This window comes from Rana temporaria, chromosome 8, assembly GCF_905171775.1.
Source record: "Rana temporaria chromosome 8, aRanTem1.1, whole genome shotgun sequence".
Taxonomy (NCBI): Eukaryota; Metazoa; Chordata; class Amphibia; order Anura; family Ranidae; genus Rana; species Rana temporaria.
Genome location: NC_053496.1, coordinates 176,390,439 through 176,417,233, shown reverse-complemented (window position 1 = coordinate 176,417,233; position 26,795 = coordinate 176,390,439). Strand labels below are relative to the sequence as shown.

The 26,795-nt window shown below is 44.5% G+C and overlaps 2 long non-coding RNA genes and 1 pseudogene across 3 annotated transcripts; all 3 read left to right on the top strand.

Annotated features, from left to right (window-relative positions):
- The window catches only part of LOC120910520, a 70,152-nt pseudogene that overhangs the window by 12,883 nt on the left and 30,474 nt on the right, over positions 1-26,795 (top strand).
- On the top strand, positions 1,231-13,882 carry LOC120909533. Of its 2 annotated transcripts, none has more exons than XR_005741290.1 (3): positions 1,231-1,261; positions 13,208-13,594; positions 13,841-13,882. It is a non-coding gene; the product is annotated as an uncharacterized LOC120909533 (long non-coding RNA). The 2 variants fall into 2 exon arrangements; XR_005741291.1 differs by lacking the exon at positions 1,231-1,261 and adding an exon at positions 13,061-13,095.
- Positions 13,901-14,725, top strand: LOC120909531. The gene is made up of 3 exons (XR_005741288.1): positions 13,901-13,938; positions 14,051-14,437; positions 14,684-14,725. It is a non-coding gene; the product is annotated as an uncharacterized LOC120909531 (long non-coding RNA).

Here is a 26,795-nt window from a genome sequence, read left to right as displayed (position 1 = left end):
CATTCATCACGCTGTAACAGACTAACACGAAATCAGCTAAAGCAGCCCCAAGGGTGTCGCGATCCGCATGGAACTTCCCCTTTATAGTGCCGTCGTACGTGTTGTACGTCACCGCGCTTTGCTAGAGCATTTTTTAAAAAAGATGGTGTGTGGGCAACGTCGTTTTAATGATGAAGTTGGAAAAACTTCGTTTTTTCTACATGCCGAAAAACGTCTTTTTTTTTCATGCCGAAAAATGATCGTGTGTACGCGGCATAAGGAATGTAAAAAAAATTGAATGACATACACACACGTAGGTTTTCATCTTGTCTTTGAGCTATTATGATAAGCCAGTATGTTATCTGTCTACAGAGATCAGAGTCCTCTATGGATCAATATAAGATCTCATCAATGAGGATGGAGGAGGACCCAAGTCACATGACTGAGAAGATACTAAACCTCACCCTGGAGTTAATCTATTTGCTGACTGGAGAGGTGAGGAGGATTCTGGGAGGTCACATGACATCACTCCTATCTCTAATGAGAATACACAGACCTGACCAGAGAGGTGAGGAGGATTCTGGGAGGTCATATTATAATACTGTTGCTCTTTCATTGCAGAGTTTTCCTCCGGTGAAGTCTGGTGACCATTTAACCATCAAGGTTCCTTCATCTTACTCTTTGAATCTCAAGAGGAACAATGACAAGAAGATCCTAGAAGTCACCAAGAAGATCATTGATCTGCTGACAGGAGAGGTGAGCGGGGCCGGGAATTCTGGGACATTATCCAGTAACAGACAAGGGATGTGTCTGGATGGTGACTGTATCATTGTGTGTGTCAGGTTCCTATAAGGTGTCAGGATGTCACTGTCTATTTCTCCATGGAGGAGTGGGAGTATTTAGAAGGACACAAGGATCTCTACAAGGACGTCATGATGGAGAATCAGCCGCCCCTCACATCACCAGGTAAGAGGAGACTTTATTGTAAAGGAGAGAGCAGTACAGAGGGTCCACCTAGATCCCCCATCATCTGATAAACACATAGAAACAATGTATTCAGTCAGTGTGTGTGTTTCCTACAGATGGATCCAGTAATGGGAACCCACCAGAGAGATGTCCCCCTCCTCTGTATTCCCGGGATTCCACACAGGAAGATCACACCGTCCCCCACCATCATCAGGTAGATGGATCCAGTAATGGGAACCCACCAGAGAGATGTCCTCATCCTCTGTCTTCCTGGGATTCTTCAATGGAAGATCACACCATCCCTCACCATCATCAGGTAGGTAGACTCGTGTATAGAACACATAAGTGATTCTGAACTTTGTGAGATGACTTTTATACGGTGTCTGCCCGGAGTTCAAATTTAATAGATGCTTTCTATTATTTTGGGGTTTAGGATGAAGAACAGATTATTATAAAATCTGAGGTTAAAGAGGAAGAAGAAGAGACGTATGTGGGGGGTGATCAGCTGCCCATGGAGGAGGTTGGGATGATTATGAAGTGTGAACAGGAAGATATTTCTCCACCTTTCAACACAAGTAAGTATAGGCACTGTGGAAGAAACGGGTCACAGTCTCATTTTACTTCTGAGTATAAGGATTGGAAAAATGTTAGATATTTATCAGATCTTCCACATACACACGGTAGGGGAGATTTACTAAAACTGGTGCACTCAGAATCTGGTGCAGCTCTGCATAGTAATCAGTCTTAGCATACTTAACCACTTCAATACCAACACTTATACCCCCTTCTTGCCCAGGCCAATTTTCAGCTTTCAGTGCACTAGTGCAGCACTGATACACGGACCCGAGGCCATAAAAAGACGGCCTCCCGCATCTATAGAGCCACCTTGAGGCCGTCTTTTTACTATGGTCCGGCTCTCAAGTTAAAATCCAGGCAATCCCACAAACCACTAATGTTCTCCGTCGATCCCCGCTGAGCAGGCAGATGACAGGTCTGTCTCTGCACACTGTGCAGGGACCGACCTGTCAGAGCGCTGCTCTCCCCTATGGGGGATCGGATGACAGCAGACCGTAGAGTCCGTTGTCATCTCATCTGATCCGCAGAGTAATGGAATAATAAGGTTTTCCTCCGACACACTTTGGCAGATCGGAGCGGGTCAGATGTTAGCGGGCATGTCACCGCTGACATTTGTGGCTAACTTAGGTCTGCTTAAAAATCTAACAGGCGGACCTGAACGGTGTGAAAGAGAGATTATGTCGCGTACACACGACCGTTTTTCATGTCATGGAAAAAAACAAAATTTTTCTCGACGTGATTCTTGTCAAGCCTGCCTTGCATACACACAATCGTGAAAAAAAAATGTGCGGTGACGTACAACACGTACGACGGCACTATAAAGGGGAAGTTCCATTCGAATGGCCCCACCCTTTGGGCTGATTATACAAATTTTCCTTCTCATAACTTGCTTCTGAGCATGCACGTTTTTTCCCCCGTCGTTAAAACCTACACACGACCTTTTTTCACGATGAGAAAAATGAAGAGAAAAAATGTTCTACATTTTTTAAAAACTCGTCGAGAAAAATGTTTTGGAGCCTACACACAGGAGCGTTTTTAATGACCAATTTAAAAAATGGCATTTTTCTCATCATGAAAAACGGTCTTGTGTACGCAGCATAACTCTTTTCTTTTTTTGACTAATGAAGACATAGGGCCGGATTCAGAAAGAGATACGACGGCGTATCTCCTGATACGCCGTCGTATCTCTGAGTGCGCTCGGTCGTATCTATGCGCCTGATTCAGAGAATCAGTTACGCATAGATATCCCTAAGACCTGACAGGTGTAAGTGACTTACACTGTCGTATCTTAGGCTGCAATTTCAGGCTGGCCGCTAGGTGGCGCTTCCGTTTTTTTACGCGAGGAATATGCAAATTAGCATTTACGCCTATTCAGAAACGAACGACCGCCCGCCGCTTTTTTTTTACGTCGTTTGCGTTCAGCTTTTTCCGGCGTATAGTTACCCCTGCTATATGAGGCGTAGCTAATCTTAAGTATGGCCGTCGTTCCCGCGCCGAGTTTTGAATTTTTACCTCGTTTGCGTAAGTCGTTCGCGAAAAGGGCTGGATGTAATTTACGTTCACGTCGAAAGCAATGACGTTTTGCGGTGGATTTTCGAGCATGCGCACTGGGATTTTTTTCACGAACGCCGCATGCGCCGTTCAAAAAAAACTTAAAATACGCGTGGTCAAAGCAAATTTATATAAAACACGCCCCCAACATCCCCATTTGAATTAGGCGGGCTTACGCCGGCCCACACACGTTACGCCGCCTTAACTTAGGGCGCAAGTTCTTTCTGAATACGGAACTTGCGCCCAAAGTTACAGCGGCGTAACGTATCTAGGATACGTTACGCCAGCCGGACAGATACGCTCAGGTATCTGAATCCGGCCCATAGTCTTCTGTTTAACGACCTCAATACCGGGCCATAGCCGAAAGACAGCTACAGCATGGCTCTCTTGCTCGGGGAGTTCGCCCATTGACGTCCTCCCAGAACACGCCCACCGCTTCAGGCGCGTTCTGTGATCGCTGTGTCCATTGGACACAGCTAATCACAGATCAAGGTAAAGGGCCAATCACAGCAGCCCTTTAATATGTGATTTAGTTGTGTCCAATAAAAGCTTGATCACAAACTTGGTGGTTATCGAAATTCCTTCCTCGCGTGCGGTCACTGTGTGAGGAAAGGAGAGCTGATTAGCGGCGAGGCTGACGGGGCACTTTTACACTGATAGCCCCTTGTAAGGAAACGTCCCACACTCCGCTTGAGTGCTTTCGTCATATACCACTTCCTCCCAGTCTGAATCTAGATATCAGATATTCCAGCCGCTGACAACTACAAACAAGACGATACTTGTTTAGTTGCTGAACATGGACTGTTTATTAGAACCAGAATACAAGTCTTGTATACAGTAGAAGAGGAGGTGTATACCTCCTGCTCATATTACTCTACAATACATTTGTAACCAGAAACATAAATTAACATGAAATAATTAACTAATCCCTTATGCAGCCGACGTGACTCCCTAACTACAATACACATTATCATACATATCAACACAGAACTCCTTCATACAATTGCAGGGTTAATTAGCACAAACAACGAAAGAGAAGCCACACTAGACTCATTTACATTATTACAGACAGACAGGTGACTGGAGTTGACATCAGCATATTCTAACAGTATGTGTCCCAACATTATGAATCAGTCACTATTTCTAATATGGCATATACAGGGTTCCCAGAGTCTGTGTGTTTTGGGAGGACATGGACCTGAATCCAAAGTGACACCACCTCAGGGGTCCCCAGGCATACAGCACACAAAGAGCACCATTCCCCCAAATGCCAGGGCCCATGATCGCAAGGCAAGAGGCTAACATTCAGTCCCCTCCAAAAGCCCTTGTCCTGGGTGAGTCTGTCACAGCCCTGATTATCAGTGCAGCCCCATCAGTGCTCATCAGTGCACATTAATGCAGCCACATCCGTGCTCATCGGTGTACATTAGTGCAGCCTCATCAATGCAACCTCATCAGTGCTCATCGGTGTTAATTAGTGCAGCCTCATCAATGCAACCTCATCAGTGCACATAAGTGCAGCCACATCAGTGCTCATAGGTGTACATCAGTGCAGCCTCATCAGTGCCCATCAATGCAGCCTCATCAGTGCACATTAATGGAGCCACATCCCTGCAGCCCCATCAGTGTCCACCAATGCAGCCACATCATAGTGCAATATCATCAGTGCACATTAATGCAGCCACATCAGTGCTCATCGGTGTACATTAGTGCAATATCATCAGTGCACATTAATGCAGCCACATCAGTGCTCATCGGTGTACATTAGTGCAGCCTTATCAATGCAACCTCATCAGTGCACATTAATGCAGCACCCTCATCAGTGCACATAAGTGCAGCCACATCAGTGCTCATCGGTGTACATTAGTGCAGCCTCATCAGTGCCCATCAATGCAGCCACATCAGCGCACATTAATGCAGCCACATCATAGCACATTAGTGCAGCCACATCAGTGCTCATCTGTGTACATTAGTGCAGCCTCATCAGTGCACATTAATGCAGCCACATTAGTGCTCATCGGTGTACATTAGTGCAGCCTCATCAGTGCACATTAATGCAGCCACATCAGTGCTCATCGGTGTGCATCAGTGCAACCTCATCTGTGCCCATCAGTGCAACCTCATCAGTACACATTAGTTCAGCCACATCATAGCACATTAGTGCAGCCACATCAGTGCTCATCTGTGTACATTAGTGCAGCCTCATCAGTGCACATTAATGCAGCCACATCACTGTGCATCAGTGCAACCTCATCAGTGCAGCCACATCCGTGTACATCAGTGCAGCCTCATTGGTGCCTCATCAGTGAAGAAGGAAATTTACTTATTTGCTGAATTTTTTAACAGAAACTAAGATATTTTATTTTTATTCAAAATGTTCGTTTAGCTCTATCTGTGATACAATGATGAAAATTTCATATGGGTACAGTGCTGCATGACCGCGCAATTGTCATTCAAAGTGTGACCGCGCTGAAAGCTGAAAAGTGCCCGGTAGGTAAGAATTTGTGGATCATGTATGGACTCCAGTGAGAACATTTTAGTGACCAGTTTCGGAGAACTTATTCCACCGACGGGGGGGAGGAGCTAAAACTCCAGTTATTTGTCATCTACTGAGATTTTTTATATATTTTTCCATTGTTTCCTAACAGATGGATGTGATGTGAGGAATTCCTCGGAGAGACATCTTCTATTATCTGCTGATTGTAAGTCAGAAGATAATGTCATCACACAGGATCCTCCAGGAGGAAATCCAAATACACAAAATATACATCACAGACCTTCCTGTCCGGAGACATCAATGGATCCCTCTGATCAGGGGAAATCGTCTCATCAATCACATACTATGATTGTAAATATCCATGTAAGATCTCACACTGCAGATAGATCAACAGATCCTTCTAATCCCAAGGAATCTTCCTCACCCCATGAAGGAGATCACCGAGGTGACAATCTATTCCCATGTTCAGAGTGCAGGAAATCTTTCTCTCGGAAAGGAACACTTATTAGACACCAGAAACTCCACATGGGTGAGCATCCTTATTCATGTTCAGAGTGCGGGAAATCTTACACTCAGCAAGGAGACCTTGTTAGACACCAGATAAGTCACATGGACGAGCGTCCTTATTTATGTGTAGAGTGCGGGAAATCTTTCACTCAGAAAGGATCACTTACAAGACACCAGAGAATTCACATGGGTGAGCGTCCTTATTTATGTTCAGAGTGCGGGAAATCTTTCACTCAGAAAGAAGCACTAATTGTACACCTGAAAACTCACACAGGGAGGTATCCTTATATATGTTCAGAGTGCGGGAAATCTTTCAGTCGTCAGGCAGTCCTTGTTAAACATCAGAGAATTCACACAGGTGAGTGTCCTTATTCATGTTCAGTGCATGGGAAATCGTTCACTCTAAAAAAAGACCACCTGAACCATCTGACAAGTCAAACAAGTGAATGTCCTTATTCATGTTCAGAGTGCGGAAAACGTTTCACTCATAAAGGAACCTTTGTTAGACACCAGAGAATTCACACTGGTGAGCGTCCTTATTCATGTTCAGAGTGCAGGAAATCTTTTGCACAGAAAGGAAACCTTATAAAACATCAAAAAAATCACACAGGTGAGCTTTCGTCTTCTTCCTATTCATGTTCTGAGTGTGGAAAATCTTTCACTCATAAAGGAGACTTTGAGAGACACCAGAGAATTCACACAGGTGAGCGTCCTTTTTCGTGTTCAGAGTGCGGGAAATCTTTCACACACAAAGGAAACCTAGTTGGACACATGAGATCTCACACAGGTGAGCGTCGTAGTTCATGTACTAAATGCAAAAAATCTTTCTCTAGGAGAGGGAAGCTAAAGGAACACCAGAGAAACTGCAAGGGTGAGAATCTCTATTCCTGTTCAGAGTGCGGGAAATCTTTCAATCAGAAAGAAGACCTTGCTAGACACCAGAGAATTCACACAGGTGTGCGTCCTTATTTGTGTTCAGAGTGCGGGAAATCTTTTCGTGAGAAAGATCATCTTGTTAATCACCAGAAATTTCACACGGGTGAGAGACCTAATTTATGTTCAGAGTGCGGGAAATCTTTCATTCTGCACAAAAGCCTTGTTACACACCAGAGAATTCACACAGGTGTGCGTCCTTATTTGTGTTCAGAGTGCGGGAAATCTTTCCGTAAGAAAGATCATCTTGTTAATCACCAGAAATTTCACACGGGTGAGAGACCTAATTTATGTTCAGAGTGCGGGAAATCTTTCATTCTGCGTGAAAGCCTTGTTACACACCAGAGAATTCATACTGGAGAGCGTCCATATTCATGTTCAGTGTGCGGGAAATCTTTCGCTCACAAAGGAGACCTTGTTAGACACCAGAGAATTCATACAGGTGAGCGTCCCTTTCCATGTTCAGAGTGCGGGAAATCTTTCACACTGAAAGGAAACCTTGTGAAACACCAGATAAGTCACAAAAAATCATCTTCAGAGTGCATGAAATCATTCTCAAAGAAAGATAAGCGAAATAAACGCAAGAGAAAATACAAGGGTATGCTTTCCTATTCATGTTTTGAATGCAAGAAATCTTTCGCTCTAAAAGGAGACTTTGTTAGACACCAGAGAATTCACACAGGTGAGCGTCCATTTCCATGTTCAGAGTGCGGGAAATCTTTCACGCTAAAAGGAAACCTTGTTATTCATCAGAAGAGACACACCGCACGACGTTCTCAATGCATTCAGACTGCAGGAAATCAGAAGGAAAGTGTTGGCTGATTCAGTGGTGTGCAAACTGTGGACAGACACCAACGAAATGAAAAAAAGATTCAACACAGAGAGTGTTGGCCCCTCCTAATAGGCTACCGGGGGTACACAAAGATAGAACATGGCAAGAAACATTTTTAAGCCTTATGCCGCGTACACACGATCTGATTTTGTGTCGGAAAAACCTTGGATGGTTTTTCCGACGAAATTCCGCTGAAGCTTGGCTTGCATACACACGGTTACACAAAAGTTCTCTGAACTTTCGACCGTCAAGAACGCGGTGACGTACAACACTACGACGAGCCGAGAAAATTAAGTTCAATGCTTCCAAGCATGCGTCTAATTGTTTCCCAGCACGCGTCTGAATTTTGAGCGTCGGAATTGCTACAGACGATCGGAATTACCGATTAGGAATTTTTTTCCGTCTGAAAATTCGAGAACCTGCTCTCAATCTGTTGTTGGCGGAAATTGCGACAGCGAAAGTCCGATGGAGCCTTCGACACGGTCGGAATTTCTGACCAAAAGCTCACATCGGACCTTTCTTGTCGGAATTTCCGATTGTGTGTACGCGGCATTAGTTTTTCAAAGCAGAGGAAAGTAGGCCAAATTTGTATAGAGTGCGCATTACAATACATTAGGTCATAGAGGAAATATTCAAGTTTTTAGTGGGGTTGTTTGATGGTTATATACAAATAAAGAATAAATTCGAGTAATATAGTCCTCAAGGGAAACCATACTGAGCTACCCCAATACTTACAGTGGGGGAAATAATTATTTAATCCCCTGCAGATTATGTAGGTTTGCCCACTTACAAAGAAATGAAGGTTCTATAATTGTTATCATAGGTGTATTTTAAGTTATGGAGACAGAATGTCAACCAAAAATCCAGAAAAAACACAATACAAATGCATAGGTGTGCACACAGAGTGTGCCCGAAGTGCCTAAGCACACCCTATTCTGGGGGATCGATCTCTATTTTCCTCCTAGATCAGCTGAAACTAGGCTTCTGCTCCTCTCCCTCCTGCCAGCATTCAGCTGCCTCAGGAGGAAAATACAGGGGATTGGTACTAGTTAATGCTGCCTCCGCCACCCCTCCTGTCCCTGCTACTCTTGTTTCTGTTGCCCGGCCTCATGTGTACTTCCCTGGACCCTTCTCCCCCCACAGCTCTGTCGCTTCCTCTCCACTCCTGTTGTAAGGGATCGTTTCAGGATGGAGAGCGGGGAAGGTGCTTGTAAATATGTAATTTGCTAGCTCTTCCTTTTCTGAATGAACACAGTGAGTGATCAGTATCAACCGCTCACTGTGTTCTTTCATAACTGCAGTATAGTAAACTGTGTTGTGTGAATGAACCGCTCTTTACAGCACACTTCCCCTTTATTCACTGTCCAGTGCAGCTGGGGCTGAAGAGAAAGGGACTGGGGAATCTCTGTCCTCAGTCTCTTTTCTGTCTCAAAAGTGAGACATCAGAGGTCTGTTTAAAATCCTGGTATTTCACCAAAGCTCCCAGCGGGGCTCCTATAAAATATAAGATTGCTGTTCACAAGCGCAAACAATTCAACTTTAAGGAGCTGGAGCAGTTTTGCAAGGAGGAATGGGCAAGAATCTCAGTGGTAAGATGTGGCAAGCTCATAGAAACTTATCCAAAGAGACTTGGAGCTCTGATAACTGCAAAAGGTGGCTCTACAAAGTATTGACTTTAGGGAGGTGAATAGTTATGCACATTGAATTTTTATGTTATTTTGTCCTATTTGTTGTTTGCTTCACAATAAAAAAAACGTGTTCTGTAAATTAAATGATGCAAATCCTCAAACAATCCATGTTTAATCAAGGTTGTAAGGCAACAAAACACCAAAAATGCCAAGGGGGTGAATACTTTTGCAAGGCACTGTAGTTTCTGTACTATTTTTGCAATTTTAGCTTGCGATTGACATCTGTGCAAAAACCGGCACAGATGTCTCTTAAATCACGGCTGAAATCGGGACTGACATGCAGGAGTGAAATTGAATTCTCAGTGTGAACCTGGGCTGAAAATTGTATCATACTTACCGTAATTTTCCTTACCTCGTGCCTATCCATGGCAGCATACTAATGGTAGAGCTCTGCCTCAACTCCTCCCTCAGGACTAGTGAATAGCATAAATTAAAGGTATAGTCCCTCCCCCAACATTCTCCATAATATAGAATATCGAGGGTGGGAGCGTATGCTGCCATGGATAGGCACCATGAAAATTACGGTAAGTATGATACAATTTCCCAAAGAAGACATAGCGGTCGTAGTGGGATCAATTGTGAACTCCAGACTGGACAATGCGAATGCCCTTTACCTCGGACTCCCAAAGTACCAAATCGCTCAAAATACAGCCGCCAGACTTGTGACTGGGAAAAAGCCCTGGGAATCAATCTCACCTTCACTGAGATCCCTTTATTGGTTGCCAGTAAAAGACAGAATTGCTTTTAAAGCACTCTGTCTAACACATAGATGTATCCATGGGAATGCTCCCCATTATCTATGCGAAAAAATAAAAGCTCATAATCCCAATTGCGTTCTGCGATCCACCAATCAAAATCTTCTTCAGATACCGAAAGCCAACTACAAGTCCAAAGGAGATAGAAGATTCGCGGTCCAAGGTCCCAGACTATGGAACGCTTTACCAACCAGCGTTCGGTTGGAGGAGAACCACTTAGCATTCAGGAGAAAGATCAAGACTCATCTCTTTTGATATCAAAGGAGACAGGAACATCAAGCGCCCAGAGGCGATTTAGTTTGCATGTGCCGCGCTATATAAGTTTCTCATTCATTCATTCAATTGTCCACTTTCCTGGTGCCTCCATGGCAGCATACTGGTGATAAATAACTAGCTGACACAGGTGGGAATAATGCTTAACAATAAATGTTTAATTAGAAAAGGACATTGCAGCCTGAACTGCCCTTCTTCCGAAACTCAACAGTCGTGAGAGCTGGATCAATATGGTAGTGTCTGAGGAACGTAAGATGAGAAGACCAGGTGGCGGCCCTGCACACCTTCTCCAACGAAATATTAGCCCATGCTGCCCAGGAAGCTGAGACTGCCCTTGTAAAATGAGCATTCACTCGGGATGGAGGTTCCATATTCTTCACCCTATAGGCTTTCTGGATTAACTTTACAACCCAAGATACCAGATTTCTGATGGAATCTTCTTTGCCCCTGTATTTACCGAACGGTACAATGAAAAGTCTCTCTGAGTTTCTGAAGGGACTGGTGGCTTCTAGGTAGGCTTTGAGCACTCTGGATATGTCCAGCTCGTGACAAGACTCAGAATCTGTGTCGGTAAACACTGGCAGTGCTCCAACAGGTGGCTTGGAGTAGCGACCTTAGGTGTGAACCACTAGGAGCTGTGGTCGTCACCTATCCCTAAAGAGTGAAGTTCTGAAATCCTTCTGCCAGATGTAATGGCTAGCAGGAAAGCCGTCTTCAGTGTCAGGTTCCGTATTGCTACTTGTTCCACTGGAGAAAAGGGATGGTCAGATAGAACTTCAAGGACCATCGACATATCCCATTTAAGAATGGTTGGGGAGGCACTATACCTTTAATTTATGCTATTCACTAATCCTGAGGGAGGAACAAGGAAAGAGTGATCGTACAAACACAGGAAGTGATGTCACAAATGGGGAGGAAGGGATGTCTGGTGCAGACAGGAAGTGATCTATAGAGAGGAAGTGAGGTAACGTATGAACAAGAAGTGATGTAGGGGCCTGAAAAGGGAAGTTCCGGGTGAGTCGGGAGTAAGTAGAGAGGAGACATTGCTGGAACTGGCAGCAAAGGAGGTAATAAGATATTATTTTATATTTACATTCAGTAACTCCCCTGTCATGTCTGTCCTCTTCCTCCATTTTATCTCCAGAAGATGCTGACACGCACACATAAATGAACACATGTATACAGTATAATATATATGTATTATAATCAATACAGAAATACTACCTAAATGGTAAAGACTGCCGACAATGGCTTCACCATAGAAGCCTATGGGTGATGTTAAACTCTGCTTTCACAGTTCTTGTCGGGTGCGCTTTACATTTTCCTGCAGCCATCACGTGACTGTACTGAAGCGGGTTGAAAATAGGTAAGTATATACATCTTTTTTTTTTTTTACATAACTTAGTATCGGTATTAGAAAGGGAGTATTTTTAAGACTAGTTAGGCTTTAGCTTGAATTCTACATTAATCCTCACCTTGGAAATCATCTACATGCTGACCAGAGAGGTGAGAGAGATTCTGGGCACATGACATCACTCTTATCTCTTAATGATAAAACAGACCGGACCGGAGAGGTAAGGAGGATTCTGGGAGGTCACACGACATCCCTATTATCTCTATTAATAAAATGTAATCCTGCACGGAGAGGTGATGAGGAGGATCCTGGGAGGTCACATGACATCACTCTTATCTCTATTAGTAAAACACAGACCTGACCGGAGAGGTAAGGAGGATTCTGGGAGGTCACACGACATCCCTATTATCTCTATTAATAAAATTTAATCCTGCACGGAGAGGTGATGAGGAGGATCCTGGGAGGTCACATGACATCACTCTTATCTCTATTAGTAAAACACAGACCTGACCGGAGAGGTGAGGAGGATCCTGGGAGGTCACATGACATCACTCCTATCTCTATTAGTAAAACACAGACCTGACCGGAGAGGTGAGGAGGATTCTGGGAGGTCACATGACATTGTTGTTGTTCTTTCAATACAGCGTTTTCCTTCAATAATGTCTAGTGGCCATTTAACCATCACAGTGCAATCACTTCACTCCCTGAGACCCAAGAAAAACAAGTCACTGAGAAGATCATTGATCTGCTGACAGGAGAGGTGAGCGGTGCCGGGAATTCTGGGACATTATCCAGTAACAGACAAGGGATGTGTCTGGATGGTGACTGTATCATTGTGTGTGTCAGGTTCCTATAAGGTGTCAGGATGTCACTGTCTATTTCTCCATGGAGGAGTGGGAGTATTTAGAAGGACACAAGGATCTCTACAAGGACGTCATGATGGAGAATCAGCCGCCCCTCACATCACCGGGTAAGAGGAGAATTAATTGTAAAGGAGAGAGCAGTACGGAGGCTCCACCTAGATCCCCCATCATCTGATAAACACATAGAAACAATGTATTCAGTCAGTGTGTGTGTTTCCTACAGATGGATCCAGTAATGGGAACCCACCAGAGAGATGTCCCCGTCCTCTGTATTCCCGGGATTCCACACAGGAAGATCTCACCATCCCTCACCATCATCAGGTAGGTGGGCATGAGCAACTAGAACGGAAAAGGAATTGTAAGATATGAGAGGACATTCTTCTATGTAATATGTCCACTTTACAAATGTATTCTGTCATCTCTGGGTGCTTAGGGTAATGAACTGAAAGACATCAAAGCCGGGATTAAAGAGGAAGAAGACGAATCATTAATAAGTGGAGATCAGCAGTCTATGGAGGAGGGATGTCCTCTGTATTCCCAGAATTCCACACAGGAAGGTCACACCATCCGTCACCATCATCAGGTAGATGGAAAGAACACAAAAGTGACTCTAGATTGTATGAAATTACCCTCTTCTTTCAACCTATTTTCTGTCACATTTTTTTTTCTCCTTTGTTGGTTTAGCATGGAGAACAGTTGTATGTGAACGATGAGGTTAAAAATGAAGAAGAGGAGATGGCTGTGATGGGTTATCAGGAGTGTACAGAGAAAGTTGGGATGATGATAACTAAAAAGGAGGAACCTTTTCTAGATAGCACATGTGAGTAATGAACACTGAAAATATTTGAGTAAATAGATTGATAATTGGGGATATGTAGACCTTCACATCAGGTAATATGATCTCTACATGGACGTCATGATGGAGAATCAGCCGCCCCTCACATCACCGGGTAAGAGGAGACTTTATTGTAAAGGAGAGAGCAGTACAGAGGGTCCACCTAGATCCCCCATCATCTGATAAACACATAGAAACAATGTATTCAGTCAGTGTGTGTGTTTCCTACAGATGGATCCAGTAATGGGAACCCACCAGAGAGATGTCCCCGTCCTCTGTATTCCCGGGATTCCACACAGGAAGATCACACCATCCCTCACCATCATCAGGTAGGTGGGACTGAGCAACTAGAACGGAAAAGGAATTGTAAGATATGAGAGGACATTCTTCTATGTAATATGTCCACTTTACAAATGTATTCTGTCATCTCTGGGTGCTTAGGGTAATGAACTGAAAGACATCAAAGCCGGGATTAAAGAGGAAGAAGACGAATCATTAATAAGTGGAGATCAGCAGTCTATGGAGGAGGGATGTCCTCTGTATTCCCAGAATTCCACACAGGAAGGTCACACCATCCGTCACCATCATCAGGTAGATGGAAAGAACACAAAAGTGACTCTAGATTGTATGAAATTACCCTCTTCTTTCAACCTATTTTCTGTCACATTTTTTTTTCTCCTTTGTTGGTTTAGCATGGAGAACAGTTGTATGTGAACGATGAGGTTAAAAATGAAGAAGAGGAGATGGCTGTGATGGGTTATCAGGAGTGTACAGAGAAAGTTGGGATGATGATAACTAAAAAGGAGGAACCTTTTCTAGATAGCACATGTGAGTAATGAACACTGAAAATATTTGAGTAAATAGATTGATAATTGGGGATATGTAGACCTTCACATCAGGTAATATGATCTCTACATGGACGTCATGATGGAGAATCAGCCGCCCCTCACATCACCGGGTAAGAGGAGACTTTATTGTAAAGGAGAGAGCAGTACAGAGGGTCCACCTAGATCCCCCATCATCTGATAAACACATAGAAACAATGTATTCAGTCAGTGTGTGTGTTTCCTACAGATGGATCCAGTAATGGGAACCCACCAGAGAGATGTCCCCGTCCTCTGTATTCCCGGGATTCCACACAGGAAGATCACACCATCCCCCACCATCATCAGGTAAGTGGACTCAGTGTGTGGAACACAAAAATATTTCTGAATTTGTGAGATGGCATTCTTGTTTTAATACTTCTACATATGAATTGCTGCCTGCACCCCATCTTCATTTCCAGCTCCTTCTATGGGCACCTCCACATTTTTTTCTTGCTTTTTTAAAATTAGTATATGTTCCTTTCTTCTCTGGGTCTTAAAGCAAAACAAAAGATTTGGGTTTTTAAAAAAACAAACATATCATACTTACCTCCACTGTGCAGTTCGTTTTGCACAGAGTGGCTCCAATCATCCTCTTCTGGGGTCCCACGGTGGCTCTCTCGGCTCCTCCCCGCAAGAGCTAACCCCCTCTTGGAAGCTGTCTCCCGAGGGGGTTACCTTGCGGGCGCGCTCCCATATGATACACTCGGCGCCTGCCAATTGTATGACTCTGCACCCCTCCCCCAGCGCGCCGTGTCATTGATTTGATTGACAGCAGCGAGAGCCAATGGCTGTGCTGCTGTCAATCATCCAATGAAGAGCCGACAGGAGCTGGGGGAAAGCAACGTGGGATCGCGCCCGCGAAGATTCGGGGCTCAGGTAAGTAAAATGGGGGGCCAGTGACAGCGAGGTGTTTTTTCACCTTAATGCATTAAGGTGAAAAAACATGAAGGTTTACAACCCCTTTAAGTCGACTCACATGTTATCATGGGTCCTCTTCCTTCCTTGTTACCTTTCAATGAAGGTGGGTGTGCTGAACGACATGGTGCTGGTTTATTGTTCCTGCAATTCCAGGCTGACGTGATCATCTGCCCCTAGGGAGCAGGTTCCTGCCCTCCATGGTTTAGAGCAGGGGTCCTTCTAACTTTATGGGGGGCCGGACTGTGGCCAGTGGGATGTCCTGATATCAGCCCCATCATTGGTATTAGGGGGAGGAATAGTGCCTAATTTTAGGTATCAATGGAGGCAATAATGTCCCATCAATGGTATTAATGGGAGAGAGACATAGAAGGAGATTTACTAAAACTAGAGAGAGCAAACTCTGGTGCAACTCGCCACAGAAATCAGCTTCCAGTGTTTATTGTCGAAGCTTAAAGCGGAGGTTCACACTAAAACATGTATATACCATTCCATCCAGCATACTGCCGACATGTACATTATGCTGTTTTTTTTTTTTTTTCGCTGTCCATACCCTTTGTATAGCTATTCCCCCACCCCCGACTTCCGGGTAGTGCCTCCCGCGGGAGTGGGCGTTCCTTTTCAGAGACTAAGTGATTGACGTGATGACAAAAGCTTCCCCCCGACGCATAATGCGCGTCACCAGTTTCCGGAAGAAGCCTTTTCTTTCGGAAACTGGTGACGCGCATTATGTGCCGGGGGGAAGCTTTTGTCATAAGTCAATCACTTAGTCTCTGAATAGGAACACCCAGTCCCGCGGGAGCCACTACCCGGAAGCCGGGGGGAAAATAGCTATACAACGGTATGTACAGCGAAAAAAAAAAACGCATACTGTTCATGTCGGCAGTATGCTGAATGGAATGGTATATACATGTTTTTTAGGGTGAACCTCCGCTTTAATTGAACAAGCTGAATTTAGAAGCTGATTGGCCACCATGCACAGCTGCACCAAATTTTGATTGCACTAGTTTTAGTAAATCCCCACTATAGTGTGCCATCATTGGTATCAATGGGAGCAATAGTGTCCCATCCTTGATATCAATTTGTTGAATAGTGACTCATTATTGGTATCAGTGGGAGGAATAGTGCCTCATCATTGGTGCCGGTGGGAGTAATAGTGTCTCATTATTGGTGCCGGTTGGAGTAATAGTGTCTCATCATTGGTGTCGGTGAGAGGACTAGTGCGCCATCGTTGGTGTCTGTGAGAGGAATAGTGCCCCATCGTTGAGTAATAGTCCCCCATTGGTATCAATGGGATGAATAGTGCCTCATCATTGGTATTAAGAGGAATAGTGTCCCACTGTCAGTTGCAGGAACCATGCCCCGCTGTTGCTGACAGTGGGGGAAAAATGTCCCAAGTGCCAGATAAGAGGAAAGGCAAAGGGCAAATCCGCCCCCCGGGACACATTTTGGAGACTGCTGGTTTAGAGGAAATGGGCAGTAGACCTGGTTTCTCTCTGCTTCAGGTTAGTAATGCCTACCGGTCTTGTCCCTCCCCCCCCCCAGCACTTATGTAAAGCAATTGCAAGTCACATTCAGGTACTTACATTTATAAAAATAAAACACATTTAATGATGTATTAAAAAGTGTAGAACTGCATTTAATTGTGTCGCTTATATCTGCCTGGAGTTCGTCTTTATTAAATATTTTCTATTATTTTGGGGTTCAGGGTGAAGAATGGAATAATATAAAAGCTGAGGATAAAGAGGAAGAAGAAGAGACGTATGTGGGGGGTGATCAGCTGTCCATGGAGGAGGTTGGGATGATTATGAAGAGTGAACAGGATGAAATTTCCCCACCTATGGACACAAGTACGTAACAGACACAGAAACTGTGGAACAAAATGTACAATGCAGTTAGCCCTTGAGGGTATAGAATGAAGCATGATAAGTAGCAGCAGCCAAATCATGAGAGGGAACCATGGTGACGATCGATGGAGGTTCAGTTGGTAGGGGTAACTTGGCACTTGACGAAAATTACTGAAAGTCTTGGTCCCTAATTAAGGGCCCGCTGCAGAACAGAACCCTTTTATGAAGCATCAGTGGAACGGTGGTGTGCAAGTCCTCCTGTGGTGGTTTTCCTCTTTGGGTTGGACATCATGGTGAAGTGTACAATGCAGTGTTGTGAAGAGCTGGTGGTCAACAACCAGGGCTCAGTGCTATTCCCCTCAAAAGGTCTTTGTAGTCAGTGCCAGGGCAGGTGATAAGATTCGATCCCTTTGGTGTGGTCTGGGTCCATAACTTAGGGCCCACAGCAGAACAGAACCCTCCTATGAAGCATGCCTGGAACAGTGATGTGCAAGTCCTCCTGTGGTGGTTTTTCTTCTTTGGGTTGGACATCATGGTGAAGTGTACAATGCAGTGTTGTGAAGAGCTGGTGGTCGACAACCAGGGCTCAGCGCTATTCCCCTCAAAAGGTCTACGTAGTCAGTGCCAGGACAGGTGTCACTGTGAGGGTTCTGAACCTAAATGGGGTTCAAGATGGATTTCTGCTGCTGTTCCAAAATTATTTATGTGGAGATGCATGCATGCTGGAAGCAAACTCACTGGACATCTGTTCAGCACAGCTACTTCCTTATCTCTGATTTATTACAGGCAGTGCCAAGCTCTTTTACACACAGCATACGTCACTATTATGTAAATGTTATCAGTCTAAAAGGCGCACCTGATTGGCTGAAATACAAGAAGAATACAAAAACTTGATGGTCAAAACTAGGTTGTCATCTGGTCCCTCTCCTACTTCCTCATTCTTCTAATGCGTGGGTAGGTGCCATTTTTAGCTTCTCCAGTCATCTCGATGGGAGGGGGTGTTACTAGAGACCATTTTGAGTAAGGACTTTATTAAAGCAGTTTACATATATATATACAAAGTAGAATATAGACTTTATGGTATAGAAAAGATGCATAGAAACATGTATATACATGTATATGGCAGGTGATAAGATTTGATCCCTTTGGTGTGGAGACGTATAACGTACAACGTTGCTGGAACTGAGGAGATACCTCTCCGTGGATCTGGGGAATTGCTGAGCTGCCTGCTGCTTGCCCTTAATTGAGATCTGGAGGTGTCTTGCCCATATCTTGGAGGTTTAAACATGTTTTGTGACCTAGCCATGGGTCGAATGGCTGAGGTGAGAGGCCATCTTTAGAAATTGGTGGAGGATCTTTCATGTGGGTCACTGATCTTGGATTAATTGCACTCAGTCACCTTTATACTGGAGCACGTTTGGACTTTATTTCACCAGTGCACTTTATGGACTCTTTTTGATATTTTACAGTTATTTATATATATATTTATTGTTATTTATTTTATCATTTGCGCTGCACTATTTGTTATTGAATTTGCCTTTGGGACCTTTTATTTGAATTGATCCTTCAGTGCTGGCTTGCATTATTATTGGTTTTATTGTTATTATTCCAGCGCTGAATTTTTCCTTTTTTCAATTTGCGATCTACTGAAATGTTTTACTTTTTTTTTTTTTTTCAACAGATGGATGTGATGTGAGGAATTCCTCGGAGAGACATCTTCTATTATCTGCTGATTGTAAGTCAGAAGATAATGTCATCACACAGGATCCTCCAGGAGGAAATCCAAATACACCAAATATACATCACAGACCTTCCTGTCCGGAGACATCAATGGATCCCTCTGATCAGGGGAAATCTTCTCATCAATCACATACTATGATTGTAAATATCCATGTAAGATCTCACACTGCAGATAGATCAACAGATCCTTCCAATCCCGAGGAATCTTCCTCACCCCATGAAGGAGATCACTGTGGTGACCATCTATTCCCATGTTCAGAGTGCGGGAAATGTTATACTCAAAAAGGAGCACTTACTAGACACCAGAGAATTCACACGGGTGACCGCCCTTATTCATGTTCAGAGTGCGGGAAATCTTTTACTCAAAAAGGAGCCCTTCTTGGCCACCAGATAAGTCACACGGACGAGCGTCCTTATTTATGTGCAGAGTGTGGAATATCTTTCGCTCTGAAAGGAAACCTTGTGCAACACCAGAAAATTCACACAGGTGAGCGTCCTTATTCATGTTCAGAGTGCGGGAAATGTTTCACTCAAAAAGGAGCACTTACTAGACACCAGAGAATTCACACGGGTGAACGCCCTTATTCATGTTCAGAGTGCGGGAAATCTTTCACTCAAAAAGAAGCCCTTGTTGACCACCATACAGGTCACACGGGTGAGCGTCCTTATTTATGTTCAGAGTGCGGGAAATCTTTCAGTCGTCAGGGAAACCTTGTTGAACATCAGATTAGTCACACGGGTCAGCGTCCTTATTCTTGTTCAGAGTGCGGTAAATCTTTCACTCAAAAAGGAGCACTTACTAGACACCAGAGAAATCACACGTGTGACCGCCCTTCTTCATGTTTAGAGTGCGGGAAATCTTACATTTGTAAAGAAGACCTTGTTACACATCAGAGAATTCACACCATTAAGCGTCCTTATTCATGTTCGGAGTGTGGGGAATCTTTCACTCTTCAGGGAGCCCTTGTTAGACATCAGAGAATTCACACAGGTGAGCGTCCCTATTCATGTTTAGAAGGCAGGAAATCTTTCAATCAGACAGGAGATCTTGTTAGACATCAGATAAGTTAAACGGGTAAGCATCCTTATTTATGTTTAAAATAGTGCGGAAAATCTTTCACTCTGAAAGGAAACGTTGTGAGACACCAGAGAAGTCACACGGGTGAGCATCCTTATTCAAGTTCATAGTGCGGGAAATCATTCAACAAGAAAGATCATCTTGTTAGACATGAGAAGTCACACAATTGACTGTCCCTATTCATGTTCAGAGTGCGGGAAATCTTACATATATAAAGAAGACCTTATTGGACACCACATAATTCACACAGGTGAGCGTCCCTTTTCATGTTCAGAGTGCGGGAACTCTTTCACTCAGAAAGGATAACTTGTGAAACGCCAGAGAAGTCACACTATGCTTAAAGTGTGGGAGTGAGTCCTCATTTCTCCGGTCTGTCAGTGCCCTTCCCCCTGTGGCCATACGGCTGGATACAAGGTCTCTCTTCTTAATGCCAGATGTGAATGCAAACTTTTTTATAACTTTGTTTATATGTATTAAAGTGTTTATGTGCGTTTCCCTGTCTTCTTTTCTTTAAGTCATATGGCTAAGCATCCCTATTAATGTTTAGAGCACAGAAAATCTTTGACTCTGAAAGGAAACCATGTGAAACACCAGATAAGTCACACAAGTGAACATCACTATTCATGTTGAGAGTGCGGGAAATCTTTCTCTAAGGGTCGGTTCACACTGGTCCGACATGCTCTCTGACTTCCAGAGAACAAGTCGCATGACATGTCAAAATCAATGGTCCCCTATGAGAGCCGTCTTAACTGGTCCGACATTAAAAATGCTCCAGCACTACTCTTGGTCTGGCTTAGGCATGATTTCAGCCCATTGATTTGAATGGAAGTCGCATCCATGTCAGATCATCGTCTTAACTGATCCTACGTGTGGCATATGCGACTTGTGCTCTAAGGATCTTAAAAGGCAATCCTACGCCACAAAAACACAAAAAAAGCGTGGTCCCCATCAAAATTAATACCAGACCCTTACCTGAGCATGCAGCCCTGCAGGTCAGGAAAGGGGGCGGGGGACAGGGACTGGCCTTCTCCCTCCTGGACTATACCAGGCCACATCTCCTCAACATAAGGGGGTGGGTGCTTTGGGGCAGGGGGAGCTCTGCGCCCCCCACCCCAAAGCAACTTGTCCCCGAGTTGATGGGGACAAGGGCCTCTTCCCGACAACCCTGGGCGGTGATTGTGGAAGTCTGCAGGCAGGGAGCTTTTCTAAATCTGGAAGTCTCCACACGTGAATGCAAATAAATAAAAACAGTACACAGGTTTTTGTTAAAGTCTTTTATCAAAAATGAAGAATGTTTTCTATCGTATCTCCAACGTGTCTTCTCCCTCCTCTGGTTCTTCTCTCTCTGCTGCCGATGTCTTTTTCCTCTGGCTCGTCTGATGGTTCTTCTTCCGACGGTAGCTCCCACTGTTGTGTCGGCTCCCGCTGTCTGACGGTTCTTATATAGACAGAGTGTAGCCATCCGGTGATGGTATGGTCTTGGGGGGTGGGGGGGCCTCACGCATTTTTTTTTCTTTTTTGTCGTGGGGTTCCCTCTCAAGATCCATACCAGCCACAAAGTTGGATCCCGTTCATTGAAGTGGCATGGAAGTCAGACATGAAGTGGTAGGGCAAAGTCGGATCATAAGTCGTGCAACTTCCACGCCAGAATAGACAGAAAAAGAACCTAGATGATCACCAGAGAAATCACAAAATGACAATTGCAGTTTAGGAGTTAACCACTCGGGGGCACTGTAGGGGTTAAGTGTGACCTCATATGCGTTTCTAACTGTAGGGGGGCGGGGCTGGACATGTGATGTCATTGATCGTCTTTCCCTATATCAGGGAACAGACGATCAATGACACTGCCACAGTGAAGAACAGGAAAGGTGTGTTTACACACACCTCTCCCTGTTCTTCAGCTCCTGTGACCAATCGCGGGGACACCAGCGGTGATCGGGTCCCACGGCTGCGGAGCTTCGGACCGGGTCACGTACGCGCACCGGCGGCGCGCGACCCACGGCTGGGCTCTTAAAGGCGACATACATGTACGTGCCTGTGCCCAGCCGTGCCATTCTGTTGACATATATGTGCAGAAGGCGGTCCTTAAGTGGTTAGGATACACAGAATACTGGGTGTGGTATAATAGAGTCTCAGCCTACTGTACTTGTGTATGCACCACACATGTATGCTGTATTCCTTCTACTCAATTGGTACAAATGGGAGTCTTACCGACACATAAACACACAATGCAAGGGAGGAAAAAATATTTTCTGTAGAGGAAAAACATGGCAAGTAAGCAGCCAACTTACCTCTTTTTTTTCTTCTTCTTTTTTTTTTTTTTGCTCTTTTACCTGTCATTTTTTAGATGGTTACAGGTCTAGTGGCTCCTTTTTAACCATTGCAGTGTTACCGTATAATATTTACATAGTGGAAATTGACGGGACTCCCTCTCTAATGACATTACTCTCAAGGAGGTCTTTAGATCTAGTGGAACTAAAGCACAACTGGAACAGTGTGTTGTACAGATACAGAAAGTGATGGCACAAATGGGAAGGAAGGGATGTTAGGCGCAGACAGGAAGTGATATACAGGCAGGAAGTGAAGTAATGTATGAACAGGAAGCGATGTAGAGGTTTAAAAATGAAGTTCCGGGTGAGAGTTGAGTCGGGAGGAAGTAGAGAGAAGACATTGGAACTGGCAGCAGAGGAGGTAATAAGATATTATTTCATATTTCCACCCAGTAACGCTCCCGTCATGTCCGTCCTCTTCCTCCATAGTCACTGTGATTTCTTTTATCTCCAAGAGATGCTGATATACACACACATGAATGAGCACATACACACTCATCAGCCCCTTTATTAGGTCCACCTTGCTAGTTCCGGGTCGGACCCCCTTTTGCCTTCATTCTTCGTGGCATAGATTCAACAAAGGTGTTGGAAACATTCCTCAGAGATTTTGGTCCATAGTGACATGATAGCATCACGCAGTTGCTGGAGATTTGTCGGCTGCACATCCATGATGCCAATCCCCCGTTCCATCACATCCCAAAGGTGCTTTATTGGATGAGATGTGGTGAGTGTGGAGGCCATTGGAGTCCAGTGACCTCATTGTCCAGTAGTGAGATGATTGGAGCTTTGTGACATGGTGCATTATCTTGCTGGAAGGAGTCCTCAGAAGATGGGGACACTGTAGTCATAAAGGGATGGACATGATCAGCAACAATACTCAGGTAGACCGTGGTGTTTAAATGATGCTCAATTGGTACCAAGGGGCCCAAAGTGTGCCAAGAAAATATCCCCCCCACCATTACACCACCACCAGCCTGAACCATTGATACAAGGCAGGATGGATCCATGCTTTCATGTTGCTTACACCAAATTCTGACCCGACCATCTGAATGTCGCAGCTGTCATCCAGACTCATCAAATCAGGCAACGTTTTTCCAATCTTCTATTGGCCAATTTTGGTGAGCCTGTGTAAATTGTAGCCTCAGTTTCCTGTTCTTAGCTGACAGAAGTGGCACCCAATGTGGTCTGCTGCTGCTGTAGCCCATCTGCTTCAAGGTTTGATGTGTTGTGCATTCAGAGATGGTATTCTGCATATCTTGGATGTAACAAGTGTTTATTTGAGTTACTGCTGGATTTATATCATCTGGAACCATTCTGCCCATTCTCCACTGACACCAACGAGGCCTTTTCCTCCACACAACTGCCCCTCACTAGATATTTTCTCTTTTTCGGACCATTCTCTGTAAACCCGAGAGATGGTTGTGCTTGAAAGTCCCAGTAGATCAACAGTTTTTGAAATACTTAGACCAGCCTGTCTGGCACCAACAACCATGCCACGTTCAAAGTCACTTAAAGTGTTACTAAGCCCACAACAGTAAAATCTGTCTGTATATGCAGAATAGCATGCTTGTTATACTCATTGTGGAACTTAAGGAGTTAATCCTCGGCATTGTGTAAAAAGGCTGTTTAGTCCTGTATGGACAGATCCTCCCCCTCCTGCATTGTCTACCTGGGGAAGGCCAGCTAACACACAGGCAGGGTAGCCAATCTGCACATGCTCAGTTGTGTCTTTTATGCTGGAGAGAACATTTCCTGTTTCAATTGAGTTTTTTTGGGTCACATGGTATTGACATCACACATGTGGGCGTGTATACAGATACTAAATGACAGCCCAGTCCATCCCTCCTCCTCTATGCCCACTAACTAAGAAAGAACACAGTGGGTGTGGGTGGGATGTCACATCTTGATTGATGGATGCTCCGCCTCCCATAAAAGCACATGGACACCCGACTATAGTGGATTTCTAGAGGCAGTGATTCCATAAATGACATAACGCCACTGTACATGTTTTTGCTGCATCAGTTCCAGCCCACAGACGTTCATATGGAGGTCATAGATATTTATATATGTAGCGGGGTGCTACTTTTTAGCCAGCGCTGCTTTCATTTTGGAGGGTAGTCTGAGAGTTTGTTTACTCAGACTGTATGATTTTTCCAAATTTTGGGCCTATGTTCCAGCCATGGCTGTACTGTGAGTGACCACTATTGTTGCCTGGGGTGCCGTTACCACCCCAGGCCAAGGGTGACAGCAGTCAGATCAAGGTGTTTTGGGTGTTCCCCTTCGGCAGCCAGACAGTGGGGGTTGGTCATTCCGCTGTGCATCCTGGGGAGGAGTACTTAAGGGACAGACGCCATTGGCCCGGGGTCGTCGATCGCTGGTCTGTCGTCCCACCACCCCCCGTGTGTGGCCCTCCTGGCCAGGGGGTTGCATGTTCCTGGCTCTGGGACCACAATGGTCCAGGGTTGTGATCTACTGAGTAGGCCCGGTAGTCAGACTGGGTCTTCCTTTGCAGAGTGGTCCTGAGGGAAGAAACCCCTCGATGAAGAACCTGTCTTGGAGAGCACCGAGCACGAGGCTGGTATCTCAGGAGAGGCCTTGAACTTCGTCGAACGACGCACCATTACTGAAGGGCTGAATGATGGGCGTCTGTCAGTTCTAAGTTTACAAGAAGTTATTCGGGAGAGATCCGGGTGCTTAATCCTGTGCTGAGAGGATTTTGGACCGAACATACCTCCATCTGTGGGAAGGTATAAGTGTGTCCAAGGAAATGCCCCCCAATATCTATGCGAAAAACTAAAAGCTCACAACCCCAATCGCATTCTGCGATCCACCAATCAAAATCTACTCCAGATACCCCACCCCCTGTCATCCTCATCACATCTGGCAACTTACTTCTACCATAATAACACCCCACCCCCTGTCATTCTGATATTTATCACATCTGGTAACTCAATTCTACCATAATAACACTCCACCCCCTGCCATCCTCGTCCTCATGTTCATCACACCTTCAACCCACTGCAACCTTACTAACATCTCACCCCCCTGTCATCCTCATCTTCATCACACCTGACCATTGACTGCACCCTTGAAAACACCCTATCCCCTGTCCTCCTCATCCTCATCTTCATCACATCTGTCCATCCACTGCAACCTTGCTAACACCCCTCGCCCTGTCATCTTCATCCTGTTTTTCATCCCACCTGGCAACCCAATACACAATCATTTCACAATTATAGGAGGATAATCCATGGGCGCATACCATAAAGCCTAAAAATGTATACACTTTTTAAGTTTACAATTTATAATATACTAAATATTTATCATTTCTTTCTCAGAATGCCTAGCTGTTTTGTTCCTGGATGTTCATCTTCTTGGCGTACAAAGGACACTGCTTTGTATAGTTTCCCTAAAGAGGAGGCTAGACTAAGACTTTGGCTACAGAATATGAATATGCGGCAGAATGATCTTGAGTATCACGTTACACGTATACGCCAAACGGGAAGCAAAACCTTTAGAGTGTGTTCAAAACATTTCACTGAGAATTACTATGTAATGGGAGGACAAGGCCTTTCTTTACGTTATGACGCAATACCGACCCTTAAAATGCCACCCGCTCTTGAACCCCAAATAGCGGAACATTATGAACACAATTACGGCAAGCGACAGAAATTGATCACTGACACATCTGAGGGTGAAGTAAGGAGTGAGGTGTCCTCCTTGTTCCTTGGAATCTCGCAAACGTCAAGTGGCTTGTATGGTCTTCTATCTACGGATTCCCCAGAGGGGGAAACCACCTCACCTATAGTGCAGAGTTCAGAACCCATTTATCAAACTGATCCCGCGTCCCCAGAAATGCTGGCAGATGAAATTGAAGTTTCTACATCAGATGTTTTCAGAGAAAGTTTAACTACATTTTCGAAAAAACGTAAAAAAAAAGGATCTCCAAAAAAATTAACTGCATTAGGCACGAACACTGAATACTTTCCTGGACAAAAACATAAAGCGATACAGATTGATAAACTATTTATGAAAAAAAATAAAAACGTACAGGTGTCCATTACAACGTTGAAAAATTCTATTGGAATTCAGTGTGATTTGGTAGGTCTTCCTCCGCTCACGTCTTCGACTCGAGCAATTTCATTTTTTGAACCCAAAAAATTGAGTCAAAGTGGGGAACCTTTGTTATTGCAATCATCATTTTGTGAGGCTGATGGTCCAAAACAACCAATTACACCGCCAGTTATGTATTTAACTGAACAAGCTATTGCAGAGCATAGTCGAAATAGTAGAACTACTGATCTATCCACTATTCGTTTTTGGGGAGATTTCAAAATGGAAGATAATGCAACACCTAAAAATGCATTACAAGATGAGAGTTACCATCCAAGTGTGAAGGAGGAGGAGGAG